General features: G+C 46.0%; 1 protein-coding gene across 7 annotated transcripts in view; it reads left to right on the top strand.

Annotated features, from left to right (window-relative positions):
* Amph (amphiphysin) overlaps window positions 1-12,902 on the top strand; it is a 265,780-nt gene that overhangs the window by 135,612 nt on the left and 117,266 nt on the right. The gene's annotated exons all lie outside the window — the stretch shown is intronic.

A 12,902-nucleotide genomic window follows, 5' to 3' on the forward strand; every position in this document is an offset into this window, starting at 1 on the left:
GTCCAAGATGGTTCTCAAAGAAAGCTTAGCTTTATATGGGAACCTCACCAACAAGACAGAGCATATGCTGACTGCATCACGTGCATCACCGACGCGTTGCAGTTGTACTCCAATCGCAGTCAAATCTCATTGCTACAAACCCTACGTTAACGAATTTCTCAAGTTTACGGATATTTTAAAAATCCCTGCCAGATTGCCTATATTTCCGGTGTAAAAATATTTCAGAACTACGAATTTCAGTACAACGCATATTCCAGAATAATGCATGTAGTTTATTTTCCCCTTTATGACGGAGGAACATCAGTATTATGAATTCGCCCAAAAGTAGCAGCACCGCAACTCTCACATAAAACAGAAACCGGGAGTGCAGTAGCTATCATCATTACCATGTTGATTGCCAACTGCTTCACCACCAACTTCAAAACAAAGGTGTGGCGATGTTGGAGCGAGTTCAAACGATGAATGCAGCTAGCGACGGCACCAAGAAGCGAAAACTGTTATCGCTGCAGGACATATTGGACATATTGCAGGAACTCTATGCTGGAAAAAGCAAATCGATGTGTGCAGACAGCGTGGCATTGTCCCATTTACCGTCGCTACCGTTTTGAAAGACCAAGACAAAATTGTCAAGCTTCACCGGGAATCGCAACTCGCTCCTAAGAGGAAACGGCTGCGACTGGAAAACTTTCAAAATGTGGACCAAGCTGATGGTTCAAAGATGCCAGACTGCAAAATGTTCCTGTGTCTGGCCCAGGGCTCGAAAAAAAGCCCACGAATTTGCCGATGCACTTGAAATAACTGGGTTTGACGCCGGGTTGGCTTTATCATTTCCGCCAAAGGAACGGAATAACTTTCCAGGTAGTCTTGGGCGAGGAAAACACTGCTGACAGAGAAAACGTGGATTCCTGGCGCAATGATCGTTTTCTAGAGGTGGCTGAATCGTACTCCGAAGACAATATTTTCAATGCAGATGAGACTGCATGTTTTTATCAGCGCCTGCCAGACTGGACGATGCAGTTCAAAGGGCAGCAGTGCAAAGGAGGGAAGAAGTCGCATCTTTGCGTGACAGTCCTGCTCTGCTGCAATGCAACAGGCACAAAGAAAATTAAACTGCTAATCATCGGCAAGTATGCAAAGCCTCGCTGCATGAAAAACGGCATGTTGTTACTGTATGACTACCGCACTAAAAACGAGCCTGGATGACCAGAGAACTCTTCTGAGTGGCTCATCAAACTCGACGACCAAATGAGGAGGGATGACCGAAAAATTCTACGGGTTGTCTACAACTGCTCTGCTCACATTGTGAATGTTCACTTGACGCATGTTCTACCACCAAACAACACGTCCTTGGTGCAACCCCTAGACCAGGACGTTATAAAGAGAGTGAAAGCAGAATGTCGTAAGTGCCTTGTGCAGCGGTTGATTATCGACCTCCGCCGAAAGCACCCGACTGCAATCGGTGCTCATGGGAGCTTGGTGGAACTTGAAGGTGTTTACCATTAGCAACTGCTGGCAAAAAGCAGGGCTTGTCAAAGTGCCTGTGCAGCTTGAAGTTGACCTGGAGGTGACCGCCAACAACCCAGTAGACCTGTGGACGGAGGTTGTGGACCTGCTGCCCGCTGTCTCTTCCTTTGACGACTGCGTGGAGAGCGACAGCGCAGCGCTAACAGTGGCGGACCTGACAACTGAAGAGGTCGTTAACTGCATTCGCGATGTCTCCAGTGACAATGACTACCTGAAAGAAGACGACTGTGGGTTACTGAACAGAGAAGATAAGATCGTGTCGAACATTGATGTTTTAGTGCACATGAACAAAGTCCGCATTTTCATCGCTCGGTGCCGTGACGTACCCGATGAGGCATTGTGCAAAGTGGAAGATGTAGACGCATTCCTAATCAGTTGTGCCTGCTGCACACGCCAGAAGAAAATCGCCGATTTCTTCAAATGAATCGGCTTTGAAGTGCGTGAAACATTTTTATTTGAGTATGCTTGTCTGCACACTCGTTTACTGCCAAGGTACGTCATTTTCATTCCTAGGTGTGTCCACTGGCTTATAACCGCAAGTTTTTCATTACAGTGATATTTCAAAGTAATGAACGATTTTTGGCGGTCCCGTGTGATTTGTTATATCGAGATTAGACTATCTCAGAGGCTCTTTTTCTGACTGTGAGTAAATTGCGTTGCAGTATGGTGACTGTGCTGTGCAATTCCTGAAGTGAAAGAACAAAAGCAGACTGCTGTTTTTTGTTTATTCTTAAAGCTCAAAGAAGAAAACCTGTCTGCATTTCTCTAGTGTGCAAACAGTTGCATAAATGTTTTCAATACTAGCACTTTCGTTATTACCACTAGTACTTGGACAAGGGCCAGAGCTTAGTTAAACAAACCCCGAAAGGAGTAAAAGCAACTCATCTAAAGCATGATTGGTCAAAGCAAATAATCGCGTGCAGATTTCGAGTAATTCATAATTAAGACTGTCGCGGTACGACACCATTACACCACACATCTGTTAAAACATCGGCAGCAAGACGCAGAATAACTAAACTGTGCGAACAATCTTAAGTTGATCTCATGTTGACAGTGATGTCGCACCTCGGCAGCTGTCCATCAAAGCAAAGCTAAAGTTACATCGGCTTAAGTGGTGCTTCCACCTCCTCAGTACCAGTTGACATAGGTGGTTGCCAGGCCAGATGTGCAGGCGGTCGTGGCCAGATGCCTTTACACCACCAATTTCCTTTACTATTCACCACCAGGCTCCCCTGTTTCCCTTAAATCCCAAGACCTTGAGTAACATCCTGATAGTGCAATGAGCAAAATGAGAAGGTGAAAGCAGGAGCCAACGTTTCTACAAGTGGACTTGTCTTTTTCAAGGGAACATATGCTTTCCTCGCCACAGTATATATATATATACGGTAGGTGGGATTCATCTAAAGGGGAGAAGTGTAAGGCGGGTGGGAGCGGCAATGAGCGAAGGTGTGCTAGCGGTGAGGGTGTCGAATTGAGAATATAGGAGTGCTGTGCACAAGGCCAGTGGCACGATCATCTGTCAATCACATGTCAACGGCCGTGTGTCAGCCAGCATGTCACTGGCGTGCACAGCAGCCCTCTATTACCCGTTTCGCTGGTGGTCGTGGGCTATCGTGTGTCTGAGAGAGATAAAAGAAGGAGCGGCAGAAAGCGGTGCTCATGAAAAAATAAATAAATAAATGAAATACTGAAATGGAATAAATAAATAAATAAAAAGAAAAAGAAATACCACTTTGCAACAAAACTAATTGTCGTTCCCTATAGCTTGAAATTTAACATAGTGAATAGATTCTAAAAGTCCCTTTGAAACGGCGACTGCATTTGGAAGCTTTTTGGCTGTGTCCGCGCAATGTCCGTTTAATGTGACATTCATTGATTGTCTCGTTTCACCGATTTGTTTCTTACAGAAGGAACGTTCAAGCATATGAATCACATCCGAACGTGTACGAGTGAAGCTATATTTGGCTTCATGTGTATAACTATTTGCAGTGCTTTTAATCTTAATGTCACTTTTAAAGTGCATACGTTTATTATGGGGGAATTATGTTGGATGAGTTTTGTGTCCACTAACATGTCTTTATCGTTCCTGTTGCAGCGATGGGTAACCCTTGGTACATCCGGGAACACTTTTCTGAGATGCTTGTTACTTGATAATATTGCGTGGTATTTTCGCAGGACGTTTTCTATGTTTGGGAGTGCATTAGAATATTGTTATTAAGGCTGGTGATTTGTCAGATTCTGGTGTAGGCTGTTTCTTCGCTGATTCTGACTCTCTCTCCAATTTGACGCGACATCATAAGCTCTATCGAGAGCAATTTGTGGATAGTTTCTTTCTGCTAGGATTCTGTTAAGGTCATTTAGGTGGCGAATATAATCATGGTCTTCGCTACAGATTCTTCTTATTCGTTTCGCTTGTGTGACAAAAATTCCTTTGTTGCAGTGCCACGGGTAATGACTGTTGTAGTCTATATATTGCTGGCTATCTGTAGGCTTTCGGTAAAGTGTTGTTCTCAGTTTTTCGTTCTCTGTGTAGACTGTAGTGTCAAGGAAGTTCATCTGACTAGGAGAGTGGTGAGAAGTAAATGTAATACTTGGGTGAAAGTGATTGAAATGGCTAATCAAATCTATTAATGCCCTTGTGCCGTGTTCCCATATAATATTGTAAATATGTCGTCAATGTAATTAAGGTGGATGTGCAGTTTTAAAGGGCCGGCTTAATTATCCGTTTCAATCGCTTTCACCAGAGTACTAAATTTACTGCTCACCTCTCTCCTAGACAGATCAACATCCTTGACACAACGGTCTACATAGAAAACCCCAAACTGAGAACAACAATTTACCGGAAGCCTACAGATAGCCAGCAATATTGAGACTGCAACAGTCGTCACCCGTGACACTGTAAGCAAGAAATTTTTGTCAGACAAGCGAAACGAATACGAAGAATCTCCAGTGAAGACCACAATTATATCCACCACCTAAATGACCTTAAAACAATGCTAGCTGAAAGAAACTATCCACAAATCGCTCTCGATAGAGTTTATGATGTCGCGTCAAGATTGGAGAGAGAGTCAGAATTCATGAAAAAACAGCCTAGGCCAGAATATGACAGACCACCGGCCTTTATAACAAGATATTCTAATGAACTCCCAAACATACACAACATTCTACAAAAGTACTACCCAATATTATCAAGTAACAAGCGTCTCCGAAAAGCGTTTCCGGATGTACCAAGGGTTACCTATCGCCGCAACAGGAACTTTAAAGACATGTTAATGCATGCAAAAGTCAGCCAACATCATTCTACTGTAATAAAACCATGTTCTCGCCCCAGGTGCAAAACCTGCAGGCACCTTCAAAGTGACATAAAAATTAAATGTACCACAAATAGTTGGGCACACGAAGTGAAATGTACTTTCACTTGTACAAATTCAGATGTCATTTATATGCTTGAATGTTCCTTCTGTAAGAAACAATATATTGGTGAAACGGGACAATGAGTGAACGTCAGATTAAACGGACATGGCGTGGACACAGCTAAAAAGCTTCCCAAAGGCATCGCCGAGCATTTCAACCAACCAGGTCATAACTTTGATGAACTTAAACTCTACATCTTAGTCAAATTTCCGCTCTGAATGAGAAAGAAAATACAGAGAATCGTACCTTATCCATATGTTCAAGACATTGCAACCAATAGGCATGAACATTTCAAAGGGGGCATTGAATATATTCACTATGCTAAGTTTCAAGCTATAGGAAGCAACACTTTGTTTGGTTGTAAAGTGGTCTTTCTTTCTCCTTTATTTATTTATTTATTCCATTTCACTATTTTATTTATTTATTATTTACTTTTTCACGAGCACTGGTTTCTGCCACTTCTTCTGTTATCTCTTTCAGAGGCTTGATAGCCCATGACCACCAGCGAAACAGGTAATGGAGTGCTGCTGTGCATGCCTTCGACACACCGGCTGACACACAGCCATTGACACGTGATTGACAGACGGTCGTGTCACTGGCCTTGTGCACAGCACTCTTATTTTCTCAATTCAACACCCTTGCCACTCCCACCCGCCTTACGCCCTCTCCCCTTTAGATGAACCCCACCTATATATAATGTGGCAAGGAAAGCATATGTTGCCTTGAAAAAGACAAGTCATCTTGTCAAAACGTGGGCTCCTGCTTTCACCTTGTTATTGTTTTGCTCATCGTCTTGAATTTCCATCTCCCACCTTTTCAATGTTATCCTGATGGTGCGACATACTAGCAAATGATGTATACTCTGGTTTCTGCACTACCTCCACATGCTGTGCAAATGTTCTCCTATGACATTGTGTTCTCAAATACAGTAGGACCTTGTTCATACGTTCCCATTATGTATGTTTTCCCATCGCCAATGTTCGCAGTCGAGGAGGAGGACGATGAATAAACATTTATTTTTAAAACAGGATCCCGGGGTAAGCCCCGATTCTACTCTAGGTGGGAAGTATCCTCATTCCAGCAACCCTGTGGCCTTTGTTGCCTCCTTGGCCCTGGCAACGAGGCGTCGTTATTCCAGGTACTCGGAGACGAGCTTGGCCTCCCGCATTTCAATAAGGTCTTCACTTTCTTGTTTGACGTTATATTCTTTCGGTGAAGGTGATGCGTCTGTGCCTAAATGCCATGGACACTCTAGGATCAGGTGTGCCAAGGTGTTCGGTACACCGCATATTGGGCAGTGATATTCTTGTAGCGTTGGGTATAGTCTGTGCATAATTCTTCTTTCGTGAGCTCTGGTTAAGGTGTTGGGTACGCCCTGCGTTCCAGCCTGTGATGTTTAAGGATCGCTGAGTAGGTGATGGGTACGGCCTCTGCCCCCATTGACGCAGACTGGGCATTTCGAGAGTAGGAAGGGTTGGCCTGTCAGGTGTGGCCTCGAGCCGTGGCGTGTGCCGCGTCGTTCCCCTCCAGCCCCTCGTGCCCAGGAACCCACGTCACGCAGGTGTAGGGGATAGGAGTGCTGCGGTGCTTCAACATCTTTAGTGCTTCTGTCGACACGCGACCCTTAGCGTAGTTCCTGACAGCTGCTTCAGAATCGGAAAAGACGACAGCTGCCTCCATGCACGTGGTAGTTGCTAGGGCGATCAGTCTCTTCTGCAGTCTCGGGGAGTGTGCACGGACTGTGGCAGATGCTAGCTCTCTGCTCTGAGAATCTACGATGCTCAGAGCTTAAGTGTTCCTTTGCGGGTATTTCGTTACGTCAGTGTATCTGGTGTCCAAACCTTGCCTGTCTCTTCGCCGTAGGGCATCCACTCGGGCTTGTCCTCTTTCCTTGTGGTACGTGGGGTGCATTTTGCGTGGCATTGGTGCTATGCACAGGCATTCGCGGATGTTTGGAGGAATTCGTTCTTTTTAGTGCGTGGTGGCTATAAAGGTTTCACTGTAGCTCAGCCGTTGCAGCACTGATCTTCCAGTGGGCGTGAGCTTCAGTCATTCTGACTGGCTTTATGAGCTTCAGCTAGTTCTTGCCAGGTGTTGTGTACACCCATCTTGAGAAGTCTCGTAGTCGAAGCCGTAGATGGTTGGCCCAGGGCGATTTTGATGACTTTGCGTATTGTAATGTTAATTTTTTCTACTTCTGCATTCTTCAGTGCGAGGTAGGGCGTGCTGTATGTTCTTAATGAGAGCAGCATTCCGGGCAAGTTGGTAATCCATTGCTTAAATGATATTGCGCGACATAAAAACGACACAGAGTGTCGGTGTGTCGCGCTTGGTGTGTCGTCTTCTCTCACGTCCGTGTCGTTTTTATGTCGCGCAATATCATTTAAGTGCTGTATGTTATTCGACTGGTGAGGAGTGTTTGCATCAAGGGTAGCGTGTCATGTTCTTTAAGTCCGCTTCTATGGCTTGCCACTCTCCTGATGAGATGCGTGACCTGTGATAGCGTTCGCTTTAGTTGTGAGAGGGTGGCCACCCTGGACCCATTTTGTGGATGTGTAGTCCTAAAACTCGTATGGTTTCCACTTTTGGAGTGGGCGTTCCATTGAGGGTGATCTTGGGATTGGGTTCATCGTAGCCGGGTGGTCTGTTTCTCATTCTTAACTTGAGGACGAGGTGTTCCGACTTCTCGGGAGCACAGCGGAGGCCACATTTGTGCAAGTAGCTCTCCCTGGTATCTACTGCTTCCTGTAGGCGTGGTTATTGCATTCCAGTGTTTGAGGCCCTCGTTCATAATGTAATATCATCTGCATAAAAAGTGTGTCTTAGGTGTGGTATTGTGTCAAGTAGGCTGGGTAATTTGATCATGGTGACGTTGAAGAGCAACGGCGATATTACCGAATCGCAATCGAAAACAGAAAATCTGACCCAATACAGTTGTGGTCATTTTTACCTGATCATACGTTCCCGGAACATGTGATTTTTTAGCACCAAGGGTAAGTACAGTAGAACCTTGTTAAATTGAAGTCCGTCGGACCGCGAAAAATCGTTGAACCAACCGGGTTTTCGAATTCTCAAAGATAGACAAAAAACGAGAAAAAAAACGTGCGAAATGTGGCTGTATCAACACTGCACCTTTATTTCGCTTGAAAAACGGTCACTTGAAGTACCATATTTACACTTTTGTAAGGCAACTCGAATGTAAGTCGACCCCCCCCATATCGCGTGACAGGAAAAAGAAAAGAGAGCATACTTGAGGGCGCATTCGATAACGAAAATTTATTAGTAGCTGACATGGTCACTGGACTACTCATCTTCACTAGTGAGGCCATCGTCATCGTTGCTACGGTCGCACAGCGCGTCGTCGTCCCGCGAAATTTCACATTTGGCAAACGACCGCACCTCGACATGTTTTGGAACAGCAGCCCATGCCGAATGCACCCAACCACATGCAGCCATCAGGGAGGCTCTTGACAGGTCCGGTTGGCGTAATTTCACGGTCTTCTGCCGCTAGCCACTCGTACTCGCAGCGAAGCAGGTCCTTAAAAGGCGAAGATACGGGCTTGTTTCATGATCATGTCGCACTTCACTGGCAGGGACTGATTGAGCATTTCAGCGACGTACGCCGCAAGCTTAGCCTACAGCTCCGGAAAGCGTCCAGACTTCAGCACGCGAGAAATTCCTCACTTGCCGTCACAGGTGAAAATTTCGCTTCGCTGCAGTCGCCACTCTCGCATCACCCATTCAGAAACATCGAACTTGCAGCCCGCTGAGCAGTGATTTGTTTCTTCGGCGTAAAGGATGGCAGCCCCCTTGAACGCTGCTGTGAACGGGTGCCGAATGATTAGTGGGCCTGGAGCACTCATGATGATTGAGGAAGCATAGAAGTAGCACGTAGCCGGCAGTCAAGTGGAACGCGTGAAACCAATGCCTTTCGTCAAACTATAGAGATAGCTAAGCGCAACAGGCAAAGAGAAACCCGCGAGTGGTGTCTGCTCTTCCATGAACTACCGATACTCCCCACAAGTGCCGCCGCGAATAGAACAGCGGCGCTTCCATCAACTATCGACACCCCCTCATGAGTGGTGTTGTGTGCACTGTAAAACTCTCAAAAATGTTGAAAAACCCTTTCGAAAAGCGAACAAACACGCGGGATAGCGAAAAGCTATGGGTAGGGCCATAGAGCAAACATAAAATTCTAACTACATTGTAGCTCCCGTTGGTCTCGCTTTTTTGGCGTTGCCATGTTTTGGTTTCGATTGTAAGTCGACCCCCACTTCAGATTTTCAAATTTAAACAAACTGGTCGACTTGCAATCGTGTAAATACGGTAGTCATCGATGCGTGACTGCTTGGCGCGGAAGCTTGGCACGGTAGCCGCACCGTAGGCTGCGACCTCCAGTCTGCTTGCATTGCGCAGCAATTCACTGTTACCGCCGCTACACTCCGCAAAACTACGCACAACGTTCACCGGAAACAGAAAGTTGATTTAAAGTGCCGCCTGGCTGCCACTCCGGCAACTATACTGGCCTCAGAGACTGGCACACAAATTTTTTGTTGTTATGGATCACGGAGGCCATGGTTTAAACTGACGTATTATCCGGATGTGGGCATGCTGGCTGTTCAAATTATCCGGCAAAATTTGCATGCAGACTGTTGGGACCGCCGAAAACCTTCGAATCATGCGGTATTTCTAATAAACAGAGTTCGAATTAACGAGGTTTTACTGTGTCGCCAAACTGTAATCCTATGATACATTTTCCGCGCGCTAGATCCCATGTGAACCAGAAAATTCGCGAGGCACGCACTATCGGCAACAGTATGTAGCTGCCCGCCGCGGCAGCTTAACCGCAGTACTCGCCCGCCCGTCTCGCGTGAAAGCGCCGGCGCACACTCAGTTTCTCATTTCGGTACCAACAAATCTCCGAGGTCGTCGCCCACGGCATTCACAGCTATCACCGCCAATCCTGTTGTGATAAGCATCTACACCTATCTGTTTCACAGCGCGTGGTGCCATCAGAAGCGTAGCGCACGCTTTTAATAGGCGAAAACTAAAACGCAACGCTGTTCTCTGCTGCAGACTGTGATCGTATATGTTTTCCGGCCACTAGATACCATTTGAACAAGAAAAGGTGCGAGGGCAACGCACACGATCGAGCACAGTATGTAGTTGCCTGTCTCATGTGAAAACGACGTAGACACAGTTTATTTAGGTACCAGCAAATCTCCAGCTTGGTCGTTGCACGCCGCATTCACAGCTATCGCCATTAAACCTATTGCGATAAGCATCTTCAACTATCTGTTTTACAGTGCGTGGTGCGTATTGCTATTGGTAGCATACTGCACGCTTTTAGTAGGCCACAATCCAAACGCACCATCGTTCCCTGCTGGAAGCCCAGCGATGTAGGCATCACGTTTCGCTTCAGACGCATCTGGTGTTTGCCCACCAGCTCGATTTCGTTTCGGTTTCCCGTCGCCTTCTTAATAACCACGCAAAGGAAAACAAAATGCGTATCCGACCGCTGGAGTACCACCAGCTCGACGCACATTGGCGTCTCGTGCCGCAAAGACCCGCGCGACGCTTCACATTACGTAGATGTTCACAATAGTTGAGTCTGTCAAATTTTTTTAGTTAGTTCGGATCTTATATTTTCCCAGTCAGTATGGTTTTTCTCGCAGTTTTTCCAAAATGTATGAACGAGGTTCTACTGTATCCTGATCTGAGAACGGCATGTAAATTGAGTGACAAACACAGAAGAAGCAGTGCCATATATGTCTGTTTGTGAAGACAGGTTCTTGTGAAAATATTGCGCACGCAAGGGCAACCTTGGTGCGAATAACAAAGCTGTTTGTATACAAAATGCAATCTGTTGACGCTGCACTCTCATGAAAGGGAACAATTTGTAATTATGACTCGGGAGAGCTCAAACAAAAACATGGTTATAGTATGCTGGAATCAATAGGCAGGATGCAATGACAGTTTAGAGCTGCACTAAGTATTTCACTGTTACGCCCATTAACAATGCCCCAAGTCAGGGTTACAGGGATTGCGTAAGCACAGATTCACTTGGACAGTTTTGACAGCCAAGACAACGGCATAGTTGTCAAGGACGCATCAGTGCATGAAATGCAGAGCCCCTTGTCGATGCTGTCATCAATGCCAAGCTTGGTTGTTGTGACCAGCACTGTCGACGAACGGGTTGCTGCTACATTCTCTGGGAGACATCAGTCGGGCCGGGGGCCAGTTAAACGCTCGGCGTCAGTCTGCAGGGCGTAGGTTGTGGAGCAGGCTTCATCCTCTCGCTTGACTGGCCAGTCATCTCCACCCACCGGGCACAGTTCGACTGTCATCCATGGTCATCCCATGAACAGTCCAGTTCTTTCCAACACCAGCGCTGCCTGCTGGATCTCCCTAAGGACTGTTTCACGAACTGGCACCGCCTCCTTGCAGCCAGCCTCTCCTCACCACACTTTATCCTTCTCCCTTTTCTTCTGCCTTTTTAGTTTTCCGCCACCTACCTTTTTTTTCGGGCTGTTGCTTGTTCCTTCTGTTCGCGTCACAATCATCGAGCACGTCTTACAACAGAAGTACAATGTTGCATGCATATCAGTCTCTGATACTCATCCCTTGTTTTATGCGCTGTTATTAAATGATTGTGAATAGCCAACTAGCCAGAGTTTTACCATTAATCTATGTTCTTCCTATACTGGGACCTAAATACCAAGTAGCCCATTTTGTCCTCCATATGACATACTCGGTGGTTTCTCGAAGTACATTTTGCTCTGAGCCTGCAGTACTCGGAAGGGATATCCAGCCCTGTGCTTGTTTGTAGCTTTTTGTGGGCACCTGAGGCTAGTCTACCAACAGTCCTTTGATTAATCTGTGGTGCAGTTTCAACACAATACCGAGTTTTCAGACACAGCAGCTGCTCGCAGTCATTGCTTTAGGGAACATTGAGAATGGGAGCTTATGCCTTAAACTGGCCTTTAGAGATGGGGCAATGGACGGGGAAACGGCCGGTCTAAAGACCTGGCAGGGTATACGAGTGTGCGTTGGCGCATGCGAGTCACTTGGGCACCAAGGAGGTTGTTGAAACGTCTTTATTGATCATTTATCACTCCTTTGGCCATTGTAGTATGTTCCTCTATATACTTTTTGCCGGCTGCTACGTTGCACCTTCGCGATTCCGACCTAAAGCCCATCGAATCCTTTGTATTATGTTCCCATTTGATATGTAGCCATTCTATAATTGAGTAGATTATGTTGCTGGGTGAGTTGGTTCAAGTCTAAGGGGGATGCGATGTGGAAACAAAGTTAGCACTTGCTAATTCTGTTTCCACGTCGCGCTAATATGTACCCACATTATGTAATGTTTCCATTTTTTTCACTGCGTTTTAATGCGGCCGTCTCGTAAATTTGGCAATTGAGAGGAAAATTCAGAAGTACGGAAGGATGGAAGTATGCGGTCGTGAGTCCTACAATCGTGCGTGTCAATGTGCGATTGTAGTTTTTGAAGGTTCCTTAATGTCAGCTTCGTCTCAATACAGTTGTGTTATGCGGTGAAGAATATTAGGAGTGGAAAGGGACCACTGTCACAGAACATAATGTGTGTCCCTTAATTATACATGCTCAGAGCTGTTTCTGATGTTGCTATAGCAATTTGAGGCCTTCCTCACTGTTATGTTTTCCCCACAGTTCCTTGCGAAACAGAGTTCTACTGCAATTCAGATGCCTTGACATGCCGAGCTGGGCCATGAGGCCAATCTGTGGCAGGTCAAGTCTGCGCTTGGAAAAGATGACGGTCTGATTAAAGCTAGACTGGTTGGTTGCTTGCACTATGTGACACGAAACGTGACATAAAATAGACAGGACGGTCACGTCTTTTTGATACTGTACGTCATGCTGCTGACACTCGGGACTTTAAGTGGCAGCTTCATGTGCGGCTGAGGCTTTAAGTTGAGGGCCAG

This window comes from Dermacentor andersoni, chromosome 5, assembly GCF_023375885.2.
Source record: "Dermacentor andersoni chromosome 5, qqDerAnde1_hic_scaffold, whole genome shotgun sequence".
Taxonomy (NCBI): Eukaryota; Metazoa; Arthropoda; class Arachnida; order Ixodida; family Ixodidae; genus Dermacentor; species Dermacentor andersoni.